General features: G+C 46.0%; 1 protein-coding gene across 2 annotated transcripts in view; it reads left to right on the forward strand.

The window, feature by feature from the left end:
* TBL1X (transducin beta like 1 X-linked) overlaps positions 1–21,149 on the forward strand; it is a 255,616-nt gene that overhangs the window by 33,893 nt on the left and 200,574 nt on the right. For both annotated transcript variants that reach the window (XM_077988391.1, XM_015126920.3), the window contains one exon: positions 2,701–2,769. The gene's annotated coding sequence lies outside the window, so the exon portion shown is untranslated. Of the gene's footprint in view, positions 1–2,700; positions 2,770–21,149 lie in introns of those variants that run through there.

Genomic DNA, 21,149 nt, shown 5'->3' on the forward strand with positions numbered 1-21,149 from the left:
CTCACGGGTGACAGGCTGTTGCTGAATGGTGGACAGCCCTGGTCGCCGACATTAACATGGTGCAATAGAGCCTTCTTATGTGTTCCTTGGTTCCCACTGCCCTTTCTCACGGTCGGGTGTCCTGATTGTCTGTGGCTAGACTATGCCAGCGTGATCAGTGCCCTTCCCAGAACCCCTGAAAGAGGGTCACAGATTGAGATGTTTGTCACCAATCCTGTCCATTGCAGAGTCACATACATGCTAGAGACCAGCTTGCCCTTGATGTGACCTGAGGACCTCACCCGCTAGTCATTACAGGGAGGGAAAGAACAATAAAAAGATGAGAGTGCTGTCCCTGGTAATGGAAGTTACTCAGCATTGTACCAGTGGGCAGCCACATAGGTCGGAGGAGAAAGGGGAAAGAGTGAATAAAAAATGCTGATGTTTGTGAGGCTGAGAGAGGAACAGAGCTATTACTGCTGGTCAAGGGGGCCATCCAGTTAAAATGTTCGCATCCTGTTTCAGTCACAAGCTGGCCAAGATCATCACATAAAGGGACAAACGTCAGCCCCAGAAAGAACACATGGTCATCTTAAGTCAGGGCTGTCTCATTTGATGTCAGAATTCTTAAGAGCTGCTCTGGCAAGGTGCAGTGGCTTATGCCTGTAATTCCAGCACTTTGGGAGGCCGAGGCGGGTGGATCACCTGAGGTCAGGAGTTCGAGACCAGCCTGGCCAACATGGTGAAACCCTGTCTCTACTAAAAATACAAAAATTAGCCGGGCGTGTTGGCAGGCACCTATATCCCCAGCTACTTAGGAGACTGAGGCAGGCAGGAGAATCTCATTTGAACCTGGGAGGCAGAGGTTGCAGTGAGCTGAGATCAGGCCATTGCACTCTAGCCTGGGCAACAAGAGCAAAACCCTGTCTCAAAAAATAAAAAAATAAAAAAAGGAGCTGCTCTTGGCTGAGTGCGGTGGCTCACACCTGTAATCCCAGTGCTTTGGGAGGCTGAGACGGGAAGATAGCTTTGAGCCCAGGAGTTCGAGATTAGCATGGGCAACATAACAAGACCCCATCTCTTTTTAGCCGGACATGGTAGTGTATGCCTGTGGTCCCAGCAACATGGGAGGTTGAAGAAGGAGGATCACTTGAGCTCAGGAGTTGGAGGCTGCAGTGAGCCATGATGGCACCACTGCACTACAGCCTGGACAGCAAAGGAAGACCCTGTCTCAAAAAAAAAAAAAAAAAAAAAGCATCTGGGTGCGGTGGCTCATGCCTGTAATCCTAGCACTTCGGGAGGCCGAGGCAGGCAGATCACTTGAGGTCAGGAGTTCGAGACCAGCCTGGCCAGCATGATGAAACCCCGTCTCTACTAAAAACACAAAATATTAGCCGGGCGTGGTGGCGGGTGCCTGTAATCCCAGCTACTCGGGAGGCTGAGGCAGGAGAATCACTCAAACCCAGGAGGTGGAGGTTGCAGTGAGCCGAGACTGCGCCATTGCACTCCAGCCTGAGCAACAAGATCAAGACTCCGTCTCAAAAAAAAAAACAAAAAAAAAAACTACTCTCCAAACAGAACCTGCACCTACCCAACTGTGGTGGGTGCCCCTCCTGGGGCTCCTGCAGTAGCGGTGGTGTGGGAATTGAGAATCTTGCAAGTGCTGTGAGGGAGCTGAGACTGTGGCAGGGCCCTGTGCCCAGAGCATGCACAACCCATCCTAATGTCTGCCGGGGAAGGTGGGGGATGTCTGTGCATTGCTTTTCAATCAGGAAGGTAATTTTTGTTCCCCAGGGGACACTCGGCAATGTCTGGAGACGGTTTTGGTTGTCACACTGGGTTAAGGAGGGCTACTGTCATCTAATGGATGGAGAGCAGGGGTACTGCTGAGCATCTCACAGTGCACAGGGTAGCTCCACAGCAGCCAAGACCATCTGGCCTTCAGTGTCAGCGGGGCTGGCAGCCAGAAGCTCTGCGAGTCTGTGGGAAGCCCTAGATACCCCAGTCCTCATTCATTTTCTTCTCACCACATAGGACAGTGTAGCTGGACAGTACACAGGACTCGGGATCATGAGAGGAGACCTCATAGCATAAGGGTCAAGTACAAGGACTTTGCAGTCAGACTGACCTGTATTTCAATCCCCACCCATCCTAGTGTTGTGACCGAGAGCAAGTTGGGCATAGTAACATCTGTCTTGATTGACTTTGGAGTTGGACAGGCAATACATGCAAAGTTCTCTATTCCCATGTCACTCAGAGTGAGTGTGCAAAAGATACCATTGTTGGCATCCATCGTCATAACAAGAGTTACTATGAACATGGATGAGCTCAGCACCTTGTGGCACTGGGCTGTGGTGAGGGACTCAGACAGCTTGATGATTGAGTTTGGGCCTCAATGAGATGGCAAAGCTATGCTTCTCTTGCTCCTTGGACCATGGTGATCTGTGACGACCCCTGGGGGCTGCCTTCTCCACTGTTGCAGTTCAGGGAGCTAATGCCAAAGGCTACTGTGATGGTGGACTCTGGGGTCCCCCTGGTGAAAAGGAAGGGACCTTGAGCTTTGGAATGCCCTGGGCCAAGTCTTGCCGCCTGCAGGTTTGTTAACCTCATCATGCCTTGTTTTTAGCACAACAAAATGGGATAATACTGACTTTATTATTGATGTACTATTAGGCTCTTGTCAGGTATGTGACACTGCTGCTATTTTACTGTTTCTTCCAGATTTCCGTGAGGGTGGAGGAAATCATATCACATCAGATGCCTCGCAGAGCACCAGGCCCACCGTGAAAGGTACAGCAAATTATACTTCCCTCTTCTTGCCCTGTTGGAAATTCTTTCCTGTGAGATTTTCTCCTCTCTGCCCTCCGCCCCTTCTCCCATAGCCTACAACCTCCTCTGGGAGTTCCTTGGATTATTTTGTTGCCATGTAGCTTTGCAGTTTCCAGTATGGTAGCCATGGGCCACATGTGGCTGTGGAGTGCTTGAAATGTGGCCAGTCTAGATTGAGATGCCTTGAAGAAGTATAAAATACACACTGGATTTCAAAGACTTAGTTCAAAAAGAAAGAGTGCAAGATACCTTGTTGATAATGTAATACGGTTTACATGTTGAAATGATCACTTGGATACATGGAGTAAAATAGAACGTATTATTAAATGTAACTTCACCTGTTTTCTTTTGACATTTTCTTGTGGACCTAGAAAATTGATAGACGGGTGGGTCTCCTTCACAGTTACACACTTCTCTTGCTCAAGACCAGCCCTGCTTCCTCACTGGCTGCTCAGTCAAATGCCTCCTCCAGTTTAAGCTGTCTATCACGGGGCCACCCATTATGTGTCCATCTCATCTTCTCTGCTTAGTGCCTGTGCAGGCAGCTGGTGTTTCTGTCCTCCCGCCCAGCTTTGCTTATGATGCTAGTCTTGAGTGCAGGCTGCTGAGCTTCTCACCTTTCTTCCCATACACGTAGAACCTCTTCTCCAGAAACATGGGTTACTTACCAGCTGGCAAGGAGCAGAGCTGGGGTTCACATTCATTTCTGTCTTGCTCCAAACCCATGTCCCTAATAGACTACTCTCTCCAATTGCTTTGTGGATGTAAACACATAGTCAGTTCCTAGAGGGCAGGGACCATTTTTCTTTCTTTCATCTCTGCTGTTCAAGGCCTAAAGCTTTTTTGAAAGAATTCAGATTTCTAGTCTCTTGCCCTTCCACTTTCTGCTATGTGAAGACACAGTGTTCCTCCCCTCTGCCCTCTGGATGATATGGCGACAAGGTGCCATGTTGGAAGGAAGCAGAGAACATCCCTCACCAAATAATCAATCCTGCTGGTGCCTTAATCGTGAACTTCTCAGCCTGCAGAACTCATGAAGGTCATCGCCCTATGTAGGCTGATTGATCTTGAACTTCCAAGCCTCCAGGACTCAAATCAGTGAATTTAAAAACATTTGACGGAGGGCGGGGCCAAGATGGTCAACTAGAAGCCACGGTGTTCAGAGGCTCCCATCAGAAAAATCCATAATAAGCGTGTGAATCCTTCACCAGCAACCAAGGTATCCAGGTTCTCTCATCAAAACTGACTGGAAGGCTGGCGTGACCCACAGAGAGAAGGAAGAACAGTGTGGTGTGGCGGCCCACCTGAGAGCCACACGGGGAAGGGGAACCCCCTCAGCCCAGCCGAGGCAGGCAGTGAGTGAGCGCGCTACCCAGCTCAGGAAACTGTGCTTTTCCATGGAACTGCGATAACCCATGGATTGGAAGATCCCACTCGTGAACCCATGCCACCGGGACCTAGCGTCCCAACCCCGGAACACGCAGATTCTTACAGCCTCTCAGCTGGAATCTGCTTAAGTTTACCGAACTCCTCGGGGAGGGGTGACCAGTACCGACTGCAGCTGCCTGCTGTCTAAGCCCTTTGTGCTCCTGTGGGGAGTGGTAGCAGGCGGCACTGGCACTGGCAACTGCCTAATATGCTAAGTTCCCTGGCCGGGGGGAAGGGTGGCACCCATTTCTATAGCCACAGGCTACGCTTTTCCCCTCCTAGAGCCAGGGAGGCTGGACAACTTGGCCCCAAGACTTGTCCCCACAGCCCAACACACCGACTGTGGCAGTCTGCGGCCAGAGTGCCTCTTCAGGCCCAATCCCTGCCCATCCTTCCTTAGTTGGGGTGGGGGGGCTTCCCTGCAGGATCTCCAATAACTCCAGCCAAAGGCTGAGGGACAGAATTCGGATCTCCTGGGCCTCAGCCCGTAGGGGAGGGGTGGCCGCAGTCTCTGCTGACCAGCAGACTTAGCTTTTCCTCCTGGTAGTTCCAAGGAATCTGGACAGCCCAGATGAGTGGGTTTCCCCCAAGCAAAACACACCCTCTCCACCAAGGGGCAGAGTACTCCATGAAACTGGTCCTGCTCCCTTTGCCACCCAACTGGGTGAGACCCTTCAACAGGGCTTGTCAGGTACCGTGTGCAGGAGCAATCCTGCTGGCATCAGGTTGGTGCCCCTTGAGGTCAGAGGTCCCAGAAGAAGGAGTAGGCACCCATCTTTGCTGCCCTCCAGCATCCTTGAATGACATCTCCAGGCACGGGAGCAAATCAGATGAATAAGGACTGAAGGTGAACCACCAGCAAACTGCAGCAGCCTTACAGAAGAGGGACTGGACTATTGAAAGAAAAACAAGCAGAAAGTGACAACAGCGTCAACTACAACAATAAAATAAAAGGTCCCCACAAAAATCTCATCCAAGGGTAGTAGCCTCAAAGACTGAAACTAGACAAACTCACAAAGATGAGAAAGAATCAATGAAAAAATGCTGAAAACCCAAAAGACCAGAGTGCCTCTTCTCCTCCAAATGATTGCAACATCTCTCCATCAAGGGCACGGAACTGGACGGAGGATCAGATGGACGAACTGACAGAAGTAGGCTTCAGAAGATGGGTTATAAAAAAACTACAATGAGGTAAAGGAGCATGTTCTAACCCAATGCAAAGAAGCCAAGAACCTCGATGAAAGGTTAGAGGAATTGCTAACTAGAATAACCAGTTTAGAGAGGAACATAAGCAACCTGATGGAGCTGAAAAACAGCACGAGAACTTCGTGAAGCATATACAAGTATTGTGAAGCACAAACAAGTATCAACAGCTGAATCGACCAAGCGGCAGAAAGGATATCAGAGTTTGAAGACCACCTTACTGAAATAAGACATGCAGAGAAGAATAGAGAAAAAAGAATGAACAAAGCCTCCAAGAAATACGGGACCTCATAAAAAGACCGAACCCACGATTGAGTGGAGTACCAGAAGGAGATGGGGAGAATGGAAACAAGCTGGAAAACACACTTCAGTATATTATCCAGGAGAACTTCCCCAGACTACCAAGACAGGCCAACCTGCAAATTCAGGAAATACTGAGAACACCATTAAGATACTCTATGAGACGATCAACCCCAAGACACGTAATCATCAGATTCTCCAAGGTCAAAATGAAGGAAAAACTAAGGGCAGACAGAGCGAGAAAGGCTAGGTCACCTACAAAGGGAGGCCCATCAGACTAACAATGGACTTTTCAGCAGAAACTCTATAAGCCAGAAGAGGTTGGGGGCCAATATTCAACATTCTTAAAGAAAAGAATTTTCATCCCAGAATTTTATATCCAGCCAAATTAAGCTTCGTAAGCGAAGGAGAAATACAATCCTTTCCAGACAAGCAAATGCTGAGGGATTTCGTTACCACCAGGCCTGCCCTGCAATATCTCCTGAAAGCAGCACTAAATATGGTAAGGAAAAACCGGTACTGGCCACTGCAAAAACACACGAAAATATAAAGACCAATGACACTACAAAGAAACTGCATCAACTAGTGTACAAAATAACCAAATAGCATCATTATGACAGGATCAAATTCACACATAACAATATTAACCTTAAATGTAAATGGGCTAAATGCCCCATTAAAAGACAGACTGGCAAATTGGATAAGGAGTCAAGACCCATTGGTATCGTGTATTCAGGAGACCCATCTTACACGCAAAGACACACACAGGCTCAAAATAAAGGGATGGAGGAAAATTTACCAAGCACATGGAAAGCAAAAAAAAAAAAAAAAAAGCAGGGGTTGCAATCCTAGTCTCTTGACAAAACAGACTTTAAATCAATAAAAATAAAAACAGACAAAGAAGGGCATTTACATAATGGTAAAGGGAACAATTCAGCAAGAAGAACTAACTATTCTAAATATATATATGTACCCAATACAGGAGCACCCAGATTCATAAAATAAGTTCTTAGAGACCTGCAAAGAGACTTAGACTCCCACACAATAATAGGGGGAGACTTTAACACCCCACTGTCAGTATTAGATCAATGAGACAGAAAATTAACAAGGATATTCAGGACTTGAACTCAGCTCTGGATTAAGTGGACTTAGTAGAAGTCTACAGAATTCTGTACCCCAAATCAACAGAATATACATTCTTCTTGGTGCCACATGGCACTTATTCTAAAATCAACCACACAATTGGAAATAAAACACTCCTCAGCAAATGCAAAAGAACTGAAATCATGACAGACAGTCTCTCAGACCACAGTGCAATCACAGTAGAACTCAGGATTAAGAAACTCATTCAAAACCACATAATTTCATGGAAGTTGAACAACCTGTTCCTGAATGACTCCTGGGTAAATAATGAAATTAAGGCAGAAATCTAGTAGTTCTTTGAAACCAATGAGAACAAGGAGACAAGGTACCAGAATTTCTGGGACACAGCTAAAGCAGTGTTAAGAGGGAAATTTATAGCACCAAATGCCCACATCAGAAAGCTAGAAAGATCTCAAATCAACACCCTAACATCACAATTAAAACAGCTAGATAGGTTAAGAGCAAACTAATCCAAAAGCTAGCGGAAGTTAAGAAATAACTAATATCAGAGAAGAATTGAAGGAGATAGAGACATTTAAAAACCCTCCAAAAAATCAACGAATCCAGGAATTGGTTTTTTGAAAAATTAACAAAATAGATAGACCGCTAGCTAGACTAATAAGAGAGAGAAGAATCAAATAGACACAATAAAAAATGATAAAGGGGATATTACCACTGACCCCACAGAAATATAAACTACCTTCAGAGAATACTATAAACACCTCTTGCAAAATAAACTAGAAAATCTAGAAGAAATGAATAAATTTCTGCACGCATACACCCTACCAAGACTAAACCAGGAAGAAGTTGAATCCCTGAATAGACCAATAAGCTCTGAAATTGAAGCAGTGATTAATAGCCTACCAACCAAAAAAAGCTCAGGACCAAATGGATTCACAGCTGAATTCTACCAGAAATACAGAGGAGCTGGTACCATTCCTTCAGAAACTATTCCAAACATGTGAAAGGGAGGGAGTCCTCTCTAACTCATTTTATGAAGCCAGCATCATCCCAGTACCAAAACCTGAAAGAGACACAGCCAATATCATCCTGAATGGGCAAAAGCTGGAAGCATTCCCTTTGAAAACTGGTACAAAACAAGGATGCCCTGTCTCACCACTCCTATTCCACATAGTATTGGAAGTTCTGGCCAGGACAATCAGGCAAGAGAAAGAAATAAAGGGTATTTAAATAGGAAGAGAGGAAGTCAAGTTATCTCTGTTTCCATACGACATGATTTTGTGTTTAGAAAACCCTATCATCTCAGCCCAAAAACTTGTTGAACTGACAGGCAACTTCAGTGAAGTCTCAGGATACAAAATCAGTGTGCAGAAATCACAAGCATTCCTTTACACCAACAGTAGGCAAGCAGAGAGCCAAATCATGAGTGAACTCCCATTCACAATTGCTACAAAGAGAATAAAATACCTAGGAATACAAGTAACAAGGGATGTGAAGGACCTCTTTAAGGAGAACTACAAATCACTGCTCAAGGAAATAAGAGAGGACACAAACAAACGGAAAAACATTCCATCCTCATGGATACAAAGAATCAGTATAATGAAAAGAGCCATATTGCCCAAAGTAATTTATAGATTCAATGCTGTTCCCATCAAACTACCATTGACATTCTTCACAGAATTAGAAAAACCTGTTTTAAATTTTATATAGAATCAAAGAAGACCCCGTGTAGCCAAGACAATCCTAAGCAAAAAGAACAAAGCTGGAGGCATCATGCTACCTGACTTCAAACTACTACAAGGTTACAGTAACCAAAACGGCATGGTACGGGTACCAAAACAGGCATATAGACCAGTGGACCAGAACAGAGACCTCAGAAATAACACCACACATCTGCAACCCATCTGATCTTCGACAAATCTGCCAAAAACAAGCAATGGGGAAAGGATCTCCTTATTCAGTAAATGTTGCTGGGAAAACTGGCTAGCCATATGCTGAAAACTGAAACTGGACCCCTTCCTTACACCTTATACAAAAATTAACTCAAGATAGATTAAAGACTTAAATGTAAAGCCCCAAACCATAAAAACCCTGGGAGATAACCTAAGCAATACCATTCATGACATAGGCATGGGCAAAGACTTCATGACTAAAACACCAAAAGCAATTGCAACAAAAGCCAAAATTGACAAATGGGATCTAATTCAACTAAAGAGCTTCTGCATAGCAAAAGAAATAATCAGAGTGAACAAGCAACCTACAGAGTGAGAGAAAACCATCTCACGCCAGTCAGAATGGCGATTATTGAAAAATCAGGAAACAATAGATGCTGGCGAGGCTGTGGGGAAATAACACTTTTACACTGTTGGTGGGAACGTAAATTAGTTCACCCATTGTGGAAGACAGTATAGCGATTCCTCAAGGATCTAGAACCAGAAATACCATTTGACCCAGCAATCTCATTACTGGGTATATACCCAAAGGAATATAAATCATTCTGCTATAAAGATGCATGCACGCATATGTTTCTTACAGCACTATTTACAATAGCAAAGACATGGAACCAACCCAAATGCCCATCACTGATAGACTGGATAAAGAAAATGTGGCACATGTACACCATGGAATACTATGCAGCCATAAAAAGGAATGAGACCATGTCCGTTGCAGGGACGTGGATGAAGCCGGAAGCCATCATCCTCAGCAGACTAGCACAGGAATAGAAAACCAAACACCACATGTTCTCACTCATAAGTGGGAGTTGAACATCGAGAACACACGGACACAGAGAGGGGAGCAACACACACCAGGGCCTGTTCGGGAGTGGGGATGAGGGGAGGGAACTTAGAGGACGGGTGAATAGGTGCAGCAAACCACCATGGCAGACATATACCTATGTAACTAACCTGCACGTTCTGCACACGTATCCTCTAGTAGATTACCTAAAAGAACCCTTGGATGAAGTCAGACACATGGGTAGTACAAGACCCCAGATGGCATTATTTTATATGTATAGGATCACTTTTTTTTTTTTTTTTTGAGACAGGGTCTCACTCTGTCACCCAGGCTGGAGTGTAGTTACGTGATCATGGCTCACTGGAGCCTTGATCTCTTGGGCTCAAGTGATCCTCTTGCCTCAGCCTCCCGAGTAGCTGGGACTACAGGCACACGCCACCACACCCGGCTAATTTTTGTCTTTTCTGTAGAGATGGGGTTTTACCATGTTGCCCAGGCTGGTCTCGAACTCCTGGGCTCACGCAGTTGGCCCACCTCGGCCTTTCAAGGTGCTGGGTTTACAGGTATGAGCCACCGTGCCTGGCCTATAATTGCTTTTAGTGGATGATTTTTTGCTGTCACCGTTATGGCGTGCATTTTCTGAGTTACCAGAGATGGCCCTGCATGCTGTGAGGCTGTGTTGACTGTACTGTTGCTGTGTGTGTGGAGGGCAGGAAAGTGCTGTCCTTGCTGTAAGTTGTGTTATTAATGGTATGGACACTGTGAGTTGCTTCTGGAGAGCTACACCCTCACTTCTGTGTCAGCAAATGAAGGCCCGGGAACTGACAGCGTTCCCTCTAGCTTTAATTGCGGTGTAATCACCACACCCTAACATTCTCCTGTTTCACCTTTGGCAACATCTAGAGAGTTTGGTTATCACAGCTTACGGGGTGGGGGTGCTACTGGCATTGGGTGGGTAGAGGCCGGGGGTGCTGCTGGGCATCCTACACTGCCCAGGACAGGCCCCCAAATTATCTAGTCCTACATGTCTACAGTGCCACAGGTAAGAAACCCTGGACTGGAGGGTAGACAGATTTGACTGGAGTGGAGAAATTGTATCCTGGGGTAAGTGGGATTTGAATTGCAGTTAGTGCAGAGCTTGTGTGTGTGGAACTCCTTGGACACTGGAGTAATCCAAGAAGTTGGGTGGGGAGGAGGGAGCTTTTTCTTTAGGTCCTGGCAATCATTAAAAATCTTTGAACAGGTGCTTTAGAAAGACACAACTGGCATCTGTGTGAAGGATGGATTACAACAGGCACCAGCAGACTGTGGCCGACGGGGCCGTGTCCAGACTTGGCACACAACCATGCCCATTCATTCATGGGTTGTCTGACTGCTGTGATGGTTAACTTCATCTGTCAACTTGGCTAGGCCACAGTTTTCAGATACTTGGTCAGGTACTTGGGAATGTTGTTGTGAAGGTATTTTTTAGATGAAATAAACACATCAGTAGACTTTGAGTAAGGCAGATGACCTCCATAATGTGGATGGACCTCATCCAATCAGTTGAAGGCCTTAAGAAAAAGACTGAGGTCCACCAAAGAGGAGGGAATTCTGCCAGTATCCTGCCTTTGGATTTGAGGCTGTGACATCTGCGCTTCCCTGTGTCTCTGGCCTGCTCTGGAAAGTTTGGACTTGCCAGCCTCCACAATTGTGTGAGCCAATTCCTTAGAATCTGTCCATCTGTCCGTCCATCCATCCATGCACACACACACACGAACAAACCCTATTGGCACTGTTTCTTTGGACAGCCCTGACTAACATCACTGCTTTCTTGCCACAGCTGCCAAGTTGAGTATATATTTGTTGTAAGTACAGGGATCGTGTGGCCCACAAAGTAGAAAGTATTTACTCTCTGGCCCTTTACAGAAAAAAGGCCAAGCATTGGATTTGATAAGTGAAGTCCTTCCATGGAACTGAGAAGTGCTGAGTCAGTACTCATTGGAGTTAAAACAGAGAAACTGAAAGCAAGAGGGCTCAGGATGGTCTTTCGTTCTTTTCTCCTCTGCACATTTGACCCACTGGCATGCAGGAAATTTAATCTTTCTAATCCAGAATGTGTTTTAGGGAATGGCTTGCCTGGCTTGTGGGTTGAAATGTTCTCTCCTCAGATGTGGCTCCTGCAATATCATCTCATCTGATGACAAGAAGTGGAAGCCATGTGACCACCTGAGATGCAAGTTAATTAGGGTTTATTAGAAAGACAACCTTGACCCCTGTGGGATGTGCTGTGGGTGAAGATAAGACACCAGTATTCTATGATTCCAAATAGGTGATTTTAAAATTTCTACCCCGGGAGGATGGATTGGCATTTGTCTTCCAAACATAGGTTAAATAACGTTTTATTTCTGACCGTTTTGTACACATTTTAATCATTTTCCAGCTCACAATTACAGTTGGTACTTCTCAATTCTCAGTGAATTGTGTAGTGAAATTGTTTGCAACATCATACTTTGGAAATGACATTGGCAATTAAAGTTTTGGTCCAAGTTTAATAATGAAGACTATTTGAAAGGCCAAAACTTATGGATGCTTTTGAGATGAAATAGACATTTGAGAAGCAAATGAGGGCAGGTTGTCTACTTCTTAACATTATCTGTTTTTTTGTTTTTTTTTTTTTGACAGGGTCTTGCTCTGTTGCCTGGGCTGGTGTGCAGTGGTGCGATCTCAGGTCACTGCAGCCTCAACCTCTGGGGCTCAAGTGATTCTCCCACCTCAGCCTCCCAAGTAGTTGGGATTACAGACACATGCCACCTCGCCCAGCTAGTTTTTAAAATTTTTTTGTAGTGATGGGATCTCCCTATGTTGCCCAGGCTTGTCTTTAACTCCTGGTCTCAAGTGATCCTCCTGCCTCAGCCTCTCAAAGTGTTGGGATTACAGACATGAGCCACCTTGGATTACAGGCGTGAGCCACCACGCCTGGCCTTAACATTTATCTTGATGCCAGTGAAATCGTTGATGTGTGCCAGGGGGTTCCTTTTTCTAAATGGAAGCTCACTGTTTTGGGTATCCATGACTTCATCATAGATATGAAGAGAAAGTTTGAAATGCCCACCAGCTGTCTGTGTTAGCACCTACATTTGTGTTACTCATGACCAATGTAGCTTTGGAGTTTATGACACGTAGCACACCCCCGAGCTTAACTATCTGGTTGCTAATGTCTTTGGACATCACCGTATTTGTTATGTCAGGGTTCCTTTCACAAATTGCTCTTGTGGGCTTTCAGGCTTTCTCTGTGTAAGTTTTTTTTTTCTCTTTTTTTTTGGAGATGGAGTCTCTGTTGCCCAGGCTGGAATACAGTGGCGCCACCTTGGCTCACTGCAACCTTCGCCTCCTGGGTTCAAATGTTTCTCCTGCCTCAGTGTCCCTAGTAGCTGGGACTACAGGCATGCGTCACCACGCCTGGCTAATTTTTTGTAGTTTTAGTAGAGATGGGGTTTCACCATGTTGGCCAGGCTGGTCTCAAATTCCTGACCTCGGGTGATCCTCCCGCCTCAGCCTCCCAAAGTGCTGGGATTACAGGCATGAGCCACTGCACCCAGCCAGTGTAAGTCTTTTGAAATACAGACACCTGGTACCTCTCCCGTGAGTCTTTCAGGGAAAAGATTGAGTTCCATGTCAGGTTGGAGTTTCTGTTCAAGCGACTAGACTGCTTCCTAGCCCCCTTTATTTGAAAAACCAGTGTGGTCTTCACTTTTCCCGTGAGCCTACAACCACAGGGTACCTGTTCATGTGTTTCCAGGACCTTGTGCGGCTCCTTTGCTTTGCTTATTCCGAGAACCAAGCCTTGGGACTGTGCATTTTGAATACAAATGAAGGCCCCTGGAGGAAGTCCCCAGAGTCTCAGCACAGTTGAGGAAACGAACAAAGCATGGTACACGTGCAGGAAGATCCCTCATTAATTCCTATGAGGACCTCTCTGCTTTTTTATTTTTTAAGTTAAAAGGAGTCAACGCTTTGGGTTTTGTTAGACTGGACAAGGTAGCAAGTCATATTAAACTAACCCAGGTTGTTGCTTGAGTTTTCATTGAACTTAGCGTCTACTGCGAGTATAGTGAAGCAGAAATTCCCCTCACTAGGTGGCCTGATGGTGCACTCCAGTGGGGGCTGCAGAAGGTTTGAAGGGATCTGCTTCCCGACTGGGTCAAGTTAACCTCTTTCTGCCTTAGTTACCTCTTTGCAAGTCCTAAAAGCACCTGCTTCTCAGATCCTTGGGAGGATTCACTGAATTCATCCACTTGGAATCCACATGGAAGGCTGCCTGGCATGTAGGAGGTACCCAGTAAATTTTAGACTTCTGTTATTTTTGCCAGTTGGATTCAACAGATGTTTGTTCCCTGGACTAGTGTTTCTCACCTGGGGGTGATCTGCACCTAGGGGACATTTGGCAAAGTCTGGAGACATTTTGGGTTGTCACAACTTGGGGAGGGAGTGTTACTGGCATCCAGTGAATAGAAACCAGGTGTATTAGTTTTCTGTTGCTGTAAAGGAATACCTGAGACTGGGTAATTTAGAGGTTTATTTGGCACACAGTTCTACAGGCTGTACAAGCATGGTGCCAGCATCTGCTTGGTTTCTTGGGAGGCCTCGGAGCTTTTGCTCATAGCGGAAGGCAGAGGGAGAGCAGGTGTCTCACATGGCAAGAGAGGGAGCAAGAGACAGAGGGAGGGCTAGGCTCTTTTAAACAACCAGCTCTTGCATGAACTGAGGGAACTCATTCAGTACCGGGGGAGGGCACCAAGCCATGGTTCCTCCATGAACCAAATACCTCCCACCAAGGCCCCACCTCCAGCAGTGAGGATTACTCCACAACATTTCAGCATGAGATTTGGAAACGACAGACATCCAAACTATGTCACCAAAGATGCTGCTAAGCATCCTACAGTGCACAGAGTAGCCCCCATAACAGGGTTACCTGGCCCCAGAGTGTCAGTAGTGTTCAAGTTAGGCTACACTGTAGTTCACTTGCTTGTTGTGTGTAGGAGGACCAGAGGCCAGTTACCTGGTAACGACAACAACAGCAGCAACAACAACAAAACCCCCTCAAACCCGAAACAAAAAAACCCCACATGACACTGTGACATTTTTTTTAATTTGCAGGAGATTTAGTCTTAATCCAATAGAAGACCTTTATTTCTTTGCTAGTTATAGAGAGGCTTTTCCGGGTTCATTGCCTATGTTTGTTGACCTTTCTAGGGTTCATGTGTGTCCCTTGGGTTTGCCATGTTTTGTTCTCCAAAGCCCCAGGAGGATTTCCCAGTAACAGAGACTGTGTTAGATTTTTAACATTTTGTTTTAAATGATTTCTTTTGATTAATTACAGACTCACACTGCGTTGCAAACACAGTGCTGTCAGATCCCAGTACTGTGTCCTTTACTGGCTTTCCCCAAGGGTAGTGGCATCTCACAGGAAAACCCGGGAAATCCACGTTGGTGCAACACAGTTACCTAGCCTTGGAGCCCTTACTTGAATTTCACCCTTTTTGCGTGTACTCATTTGTGAATTGCATGTTAAAGATGAGAGTCAGTAATATATTTCCAAATGTCAACAGAACATAAATTGAGCAGAAGAGTTTATAATGAGATGGAGGACTGAGCAGAAGAGCTCATAGCGGGCCAGGGCTAACAACCTGGCGAGGAGCTCCTTGACTTCATCTTGGAGGCCGAGGTGGGAGCGTTGGTGACAGCCCCCAGGAAGGCAGATGTTATCGGGGGTTAAAATGAGATGTGTGTACTGCTCATGTGCGTATGGGGTGTGCCCCTTTTGTTTTTGATGCTGAAATGAGACAAATCATTTCCCTTTCAAGCTCCAGGCAGACTGATAGAGGGGGGAAACAACACCCAACTTACTGCAACCTGAAATCCTTTGCCTTGGATCCTCTTACTAAGTTCCTATAGTCCTTATTTTGTAAACTGGTAAAACAACTTTTCTCCCTCAAGTGATGATGATCTTGTGTTTTATATTAATTAACCCCATATAGACCTCCCTTTGGAATTCCTTCTTCTAATCTGCTTGGCCTGTTTGCCAGTTAGTTGCCTTGCTAGGAGAATCAAAATGTAAACTCATAATAGACACGAACCAAACATCATCAGCACAGGATGTGGCAGAATGATTTTTCTTTCCCACCACTTGCTGAGAAGGTGATGAGATTGGAAATGGTGAACAGCCCAGAGTTCTGTAACTCTGAGTATAGAGGAGGAGATGGCAGCCCTTGACCTCAGTAGCAGAGGCACATCATCGAACATCCCTGTCCAGGAATCTGGACATGCACTGGTCAAGAATTCAGCGCAGTTGCCTTTGGTCTGGGGATTGGGAAGCTCTTTTTGTAAGTGAGGCACGGAGTGAAATTGCAGAAGCCTGTGTGACTTGTAGAAACTGAAGCCAGGCTCGTTTACTGCCTTGCACAATGAAGATATGATAAGACTGGGAACTTATTTGTGAGTGTCGTCGATGCCAAGGAACCTGTCCAACATTTATAGAGGCGTTTGGGCGAAATGAAAAAAGGTTTGATCTGTCTGTGGAGACAGAAAGTAGATGAGTGGTTGCCTATGACTGGGGCTTTAGGCGGATAAGAGGTTGTCACTGCTAAAGGGTACAGGGTTAATGGAAATTCTTGAAATTGATTGTGCTGATGGTGGCTGCACAACTCTGCAGGTACTAAAAGTTGTTGAGTTGTACTAGAAATGGGTGCACTGTATGGCATGTGGTTTATATCTCAATAAACCTGTCAAAAAAGGGTTCAGGACCACTGTTTTTGTACATGTCCTCAAAATACTTCCTGTAATCTAGTGTGGTCACAGCTGGTTCATGTGCACAGACATAGTGTCAGTGTCATTGTGGAGATAGCAGTTTCAGATTGACTGGTTCCAGAATATGTGTCCCTGCCTGTTATCTCCGCATTGCCACAATTAGGAACCAAGGGTCCATAACAAGCAGTGAAACCATGGTTGATGTCGGAGGAAGTGGGGCGGTGTCATCTCTTTTGTATTTTTCTCTTTTCTCTCCCCCGCCCGCCTTTGCCCGCTTCCTTCTCCAAAATAAAACAAAAGAGAGAAAGCAAGAGATAAGTGGCTGAGCTGAATGTGTTCCAGCCCTTTAGAAGAGGGGAGTACACATACCAGAGGGAAGATAAGCGAAAATGCAGCCTTTCTCAAGGGCCAGCATGGATAGAGATAAAGAGAGAGCCACAGGCACACTGGCCAAGCATCAGCTCCTAAAGCATCCATCTCACTATTCAGGGTGGGGAAATATTTGATACCTCAAGTCCTCTTTATCATCGCTGATGAAACTGACATAGGTGATTTCCTTTAGGAGCATTTAGGGAGAATGCAAGGGAAATTGACAACACACTTGGTGCAATTGGGTAACCAATCTTTGTGTTGCCCTCCAATGACTCTTGCTTGGAAATGATTGGAAGCCCATCGTTTTAAATCTTTGGAATGACTGTCCCCTTCATAAAGCATGATGTAGCAAAATGAAAAGCATGCTTCTGGTGAAAAGTGTTTTTCAAAAAAGCTTATGACATTGAGGAGGTCATTTCATATTTCCTGATATTCAGCAATTTTGCTGTGAGCTTTGTAGAATTGGCCTGGTGCTTAGTTCAAATAAGAAAGGGATTACTGAAATTGCACATTAAGTTAAAAACCATCAGGGTTTTGGGTCCTGAGACATGTTATCTAAACATCTGTCTTGCTATTTTGGTACAGAACAAAGTAGGAATTGTAAAACATCTTTGTTATAAACTGAGTACTACCCAGTCTCTGGGAGAGCAGAAGAAACATGGTAGGAAGGAACCACCCAGGGTGGGTAATGACAGAGTAGAGATAGATAGGGCCAGAGACAAGGCCAGGAAAGGCGAGAGGAAGAGCCTGCAGGAACGAGTTTCTTGCAGGTTTGAGAGCTGGACCTGCCAAGAGGGTAAGGCCGATATCTGTGTGTGTTCTTTGAGGAAACCCGAGTAGCCTGCCCTGCCTTTGACCCTCTGCTCTTTGAACTGTGGATTCCTTCCCATGCACCTGTGCGTTCTCAGTGCTGTGGTCAGATCCCCAAACAGACACCAAACCCTGACCTCCGAGGCCCAGGCGGAGATGTAACCCAGCCCCAAGGGGAGATGAAGACAGAAAGAATCAGTATTATAGCAGGGACCTTTTTCAGGAATCTGCCTTCTGCAGGGCAGTGCCGTATGTGCATTCGAGCTAGCATAGCAAATCCCCATCACTAGAAAGACTCTTCCCATTTTACAACTTGGGAAACTAAGGCCAGGGCAGTGACAAGTGCCAGGTCCCCAAACTGAACTGCAGATCTGCGTGCTGAATGGTGGCAGGTGGGCTAGTGTGATTTTAAAACCATGTGCTTTTCAGGGCACCCTGGTGCTTCTCCAAATGCCAGAAGGGTTTCTCCAGTAATTCGTAGCACTCTTCAGTCAGGATTCTGCGGTACAGTGCCTTGGGGAGTGCATGAGTGGATGGTTCTGTGGGTAGAAGCCACGAGCTGAAGATAGTTTTACATGTTTAAAGAGGAAAGAGACTGGGAGTGGTGGCTCATGCCTGTAATCCCAACACTTTGGGAGGCCGAAGTGGGAGGATTACTTGAGCCCAAGGAGTTCAAGACCAGCCTAGGCAACATAGCAAGACCTTTCTCTTAGAATAGAATAGAATAGACCAGACCAGACCAGGCATGGTGGCAGTGCTCCTATAGCCCCAGCTATGCGGGAGGATTGCTTGAGCCCAGGAGTTTGAGGCTGCAGTGAGCCATGTTCGTGCCGCTGCACTCTAGCCTGGGCAACAGAGCCAGATCCTGTCTCAAAAGAAAAAAAAAAAAAAAAAAAAAGAGCAGTACCTTGTTGATACATGGAAATGGTGTGACATTCAGATAAAGTTTTACTGGAGCTCCGCCATGCCCATTCATGGACATATTTTCTATGGTTGCTTTTTCACTACAAGCGGTGTTGCAACCATGGCAACAGATACTGTCTGTCTAGCGAAGCCTAAGATATTTGCTCTCTGGTCCTCTGCAGAACTAGCATGTAGTTCTGAGTGCTTGAAGGCACGTACCACCTCGGTGGTGTGACTTGGCCTTTCACCTGTCCTGATCCCTTCTTCATTTCCACCCTATTCTCATGTCGCCTTGCTTGCAGAAGCCTGGTATTTTACAATTCGAGAGTCATTTACGTGATGTGAAGTCTCTTCCCAGTTAAAGTGCCAGTAAAGTGTAAGGTTTAATACACTAAACCTTCTCAGTTATTTATACCTCAGGATTGGAAGGGATTGTTGCTGGCTTTGTCCTGTAACAGCTGCGACCAGAAGACAGAGCCCAAGGACTGTTGCATGAAATGAGGGAGGTGTGGATCACCTCTGTGCAGGGATGAGAAGAGAGGAGGCTGGGTCATCTGAAAGATTACCTTTGTTCATGGCCTTTTTCTGCATCCTCCTCAGTCACCCGGAAATTGGGATTGTTGGTGACAATCTTTTGGGAATTGGTATTAGCTTCTGAGAGCCACTTAACCTGAAGACCCTCCTTACCCTGTTATCATAGAACCAGAGTGGTGGCCACATGTGCAGACTGTCCGTGCTGACATGTAAGGCAGGGCCCATAGGTAGGAGGTGGTGGAGCTGGGATTTTACGTGGACAGCCTTCTGCTCCTCTGGTGCTTAGCTACATTCTAGTGTCTTCTGTGCAATGCCAGCTTAGCATACATATGAAGGGTACTGACCCATTTCCTGCTTTTGCATTCACTGTTTTAGATGGTTGTGTCTCCTTGAGCCTGGGCTAGGGAGATAACACGCGGAGGAGATGCCGCGTGATTTCTGTCTTGTCCATGGTACGTGGAACACGTTCCCCTCAGTAACATTATGGTTGAGACACGGAATGCCACAATGTACAGTTGCCACCATATGGTATACTACATATATATATATATACACACACACACACACACACACATATATTTTTATTATTTCATTTTAATTTTTTTAGAGACAGAGTCTTGCTCTGGTGCCTAGGCGGGAGTACAGTGGTGCAATCATAGTTCACTGCAGCCTCGAAGTCCTGGGCTTGGTGATCCTCCCACTGCATTGTCCCAAAGTGCTTGGATTACAGGTGTAAGCCACTGGGCCTGGCCTACTTGTATATTTTTCATGGCAAATGTGCATTTCATTTATGTCGTGGGCTTTAAAAAGCCTTTCTAGGCTAGTTGGGAATTTGACCCTATTTTTTACAGCATAGTTTCTAGGAGAAAAACATTTCTGAGGAAGTAACAAAAGACTTGGGCTGTATCCCATTTGTAATCTAGAGACCACTCGCATTTCAAAATTTCTTCTCTCAACATGTTTTCTTTTTGAGACATGAAGTAGGCAGGCAGGATCTTTTTTACAGTGGCTCTGGTGTCTTTGGGAAGCGGCTTCCTTGGTTTGCCTTTCGGCGTTTTCTTTGTTGACTTCTCCAGGCATTCAGCTGCAGGCATGTACCTGCGCTGCTGGGGGAGTGGCAAGCAGAGGGGGTTGGAGGAACGGGGATAAAAATTAGCTAGAATTCAAAAGCAGCCGTGACAGCCCAGATGATTTTTCATGCTAACCTACTTTAAAAGCTGCCAGAATAATTGTGGAGTGGGAAATCTCTCATTTCTCCTGTCCTACTCTGACAAGATCTAAAAATAACTTTGAGGAGATGGGCATGTGGCCCTTTGATCTCCTTGGCCTGGAGTGTTTCTTGGTAGGAGCAGAGCTTACAGGAAGGTGTTCTTCAATGAGTGTTCTGGAGTTGTGGGTGGGGCTGATTACTGTAATCTTCCTTCACCATTGAACGATTTCATCTGCCCCTGGTTTCCATTACTTGCTGCTCTAAATATTCCTCTCCCCGCACCTTCCTTTTATGTAGCCACAAACTGGAATATGTGCATGGAAAACCCAAAGGAGGCAAATCACACTTACATTCTAGAACTTCGGTGCTGGATTTAGCGGTTGTTTACCAAGCACCTCCTCTACCAGAATAAGTAGCACAGATCTTTGACCCCCCTCCCCCGCAGGGACTGTGGTCTAGTTGGAAGACACAAGGCAGAGGTGTAAAAAGGGAGCTCTGGAGATAGGCATTTGAAATGGGGCTGAGAGCTGATGAGATGGCCTGGGGCTGGAGGCCAGGGAGATGGGAGGAGGAGTTCTAGGAAGGGTGTGCCCCTAAGAGATCCTGAAGAGTGAGCAGAGATTGACAGGAGAGGCGAGGGGAGACCTAGTTATCAGGGCTGCAGAGGTGTCCTTGGCACATAGAGGCCATAGTATCCACGCTGGCTTCCAGGGTAGGGGCAGTGCATCTGCAGCTGGCTGAAGATGGAATAAATGGGATAGTGGCTAAAAAGATGGTGGTATTGGGGATACACCTCTCCTTGGAGTGGTCCTCCTTGCAGTTAAGGGGAGACATAGAACAGCACTTGACAGGGAAGCTGGTGTGGGGGAAGAATTTCTTTACACTAGGGGAGACTTGTGGTTGAGTTAAACAGGTTCTAGAGGGCCAGGCGTGGTGGCTCATGCCTGTAATC

Source organism: Macaca mulatta, chromosome X (assembly GCF_049350105.2).
Source record: "Macaca mulatta isolate MMU2019108-1 chromosome X, T2T-MMU8v2.0, whole genome shotgun sequence".
NCBI lineage: Eukaryota > Metazoa > Chordata > Mammalia > Primates > Cercopithecidae > Macaca > Macaca mulatta.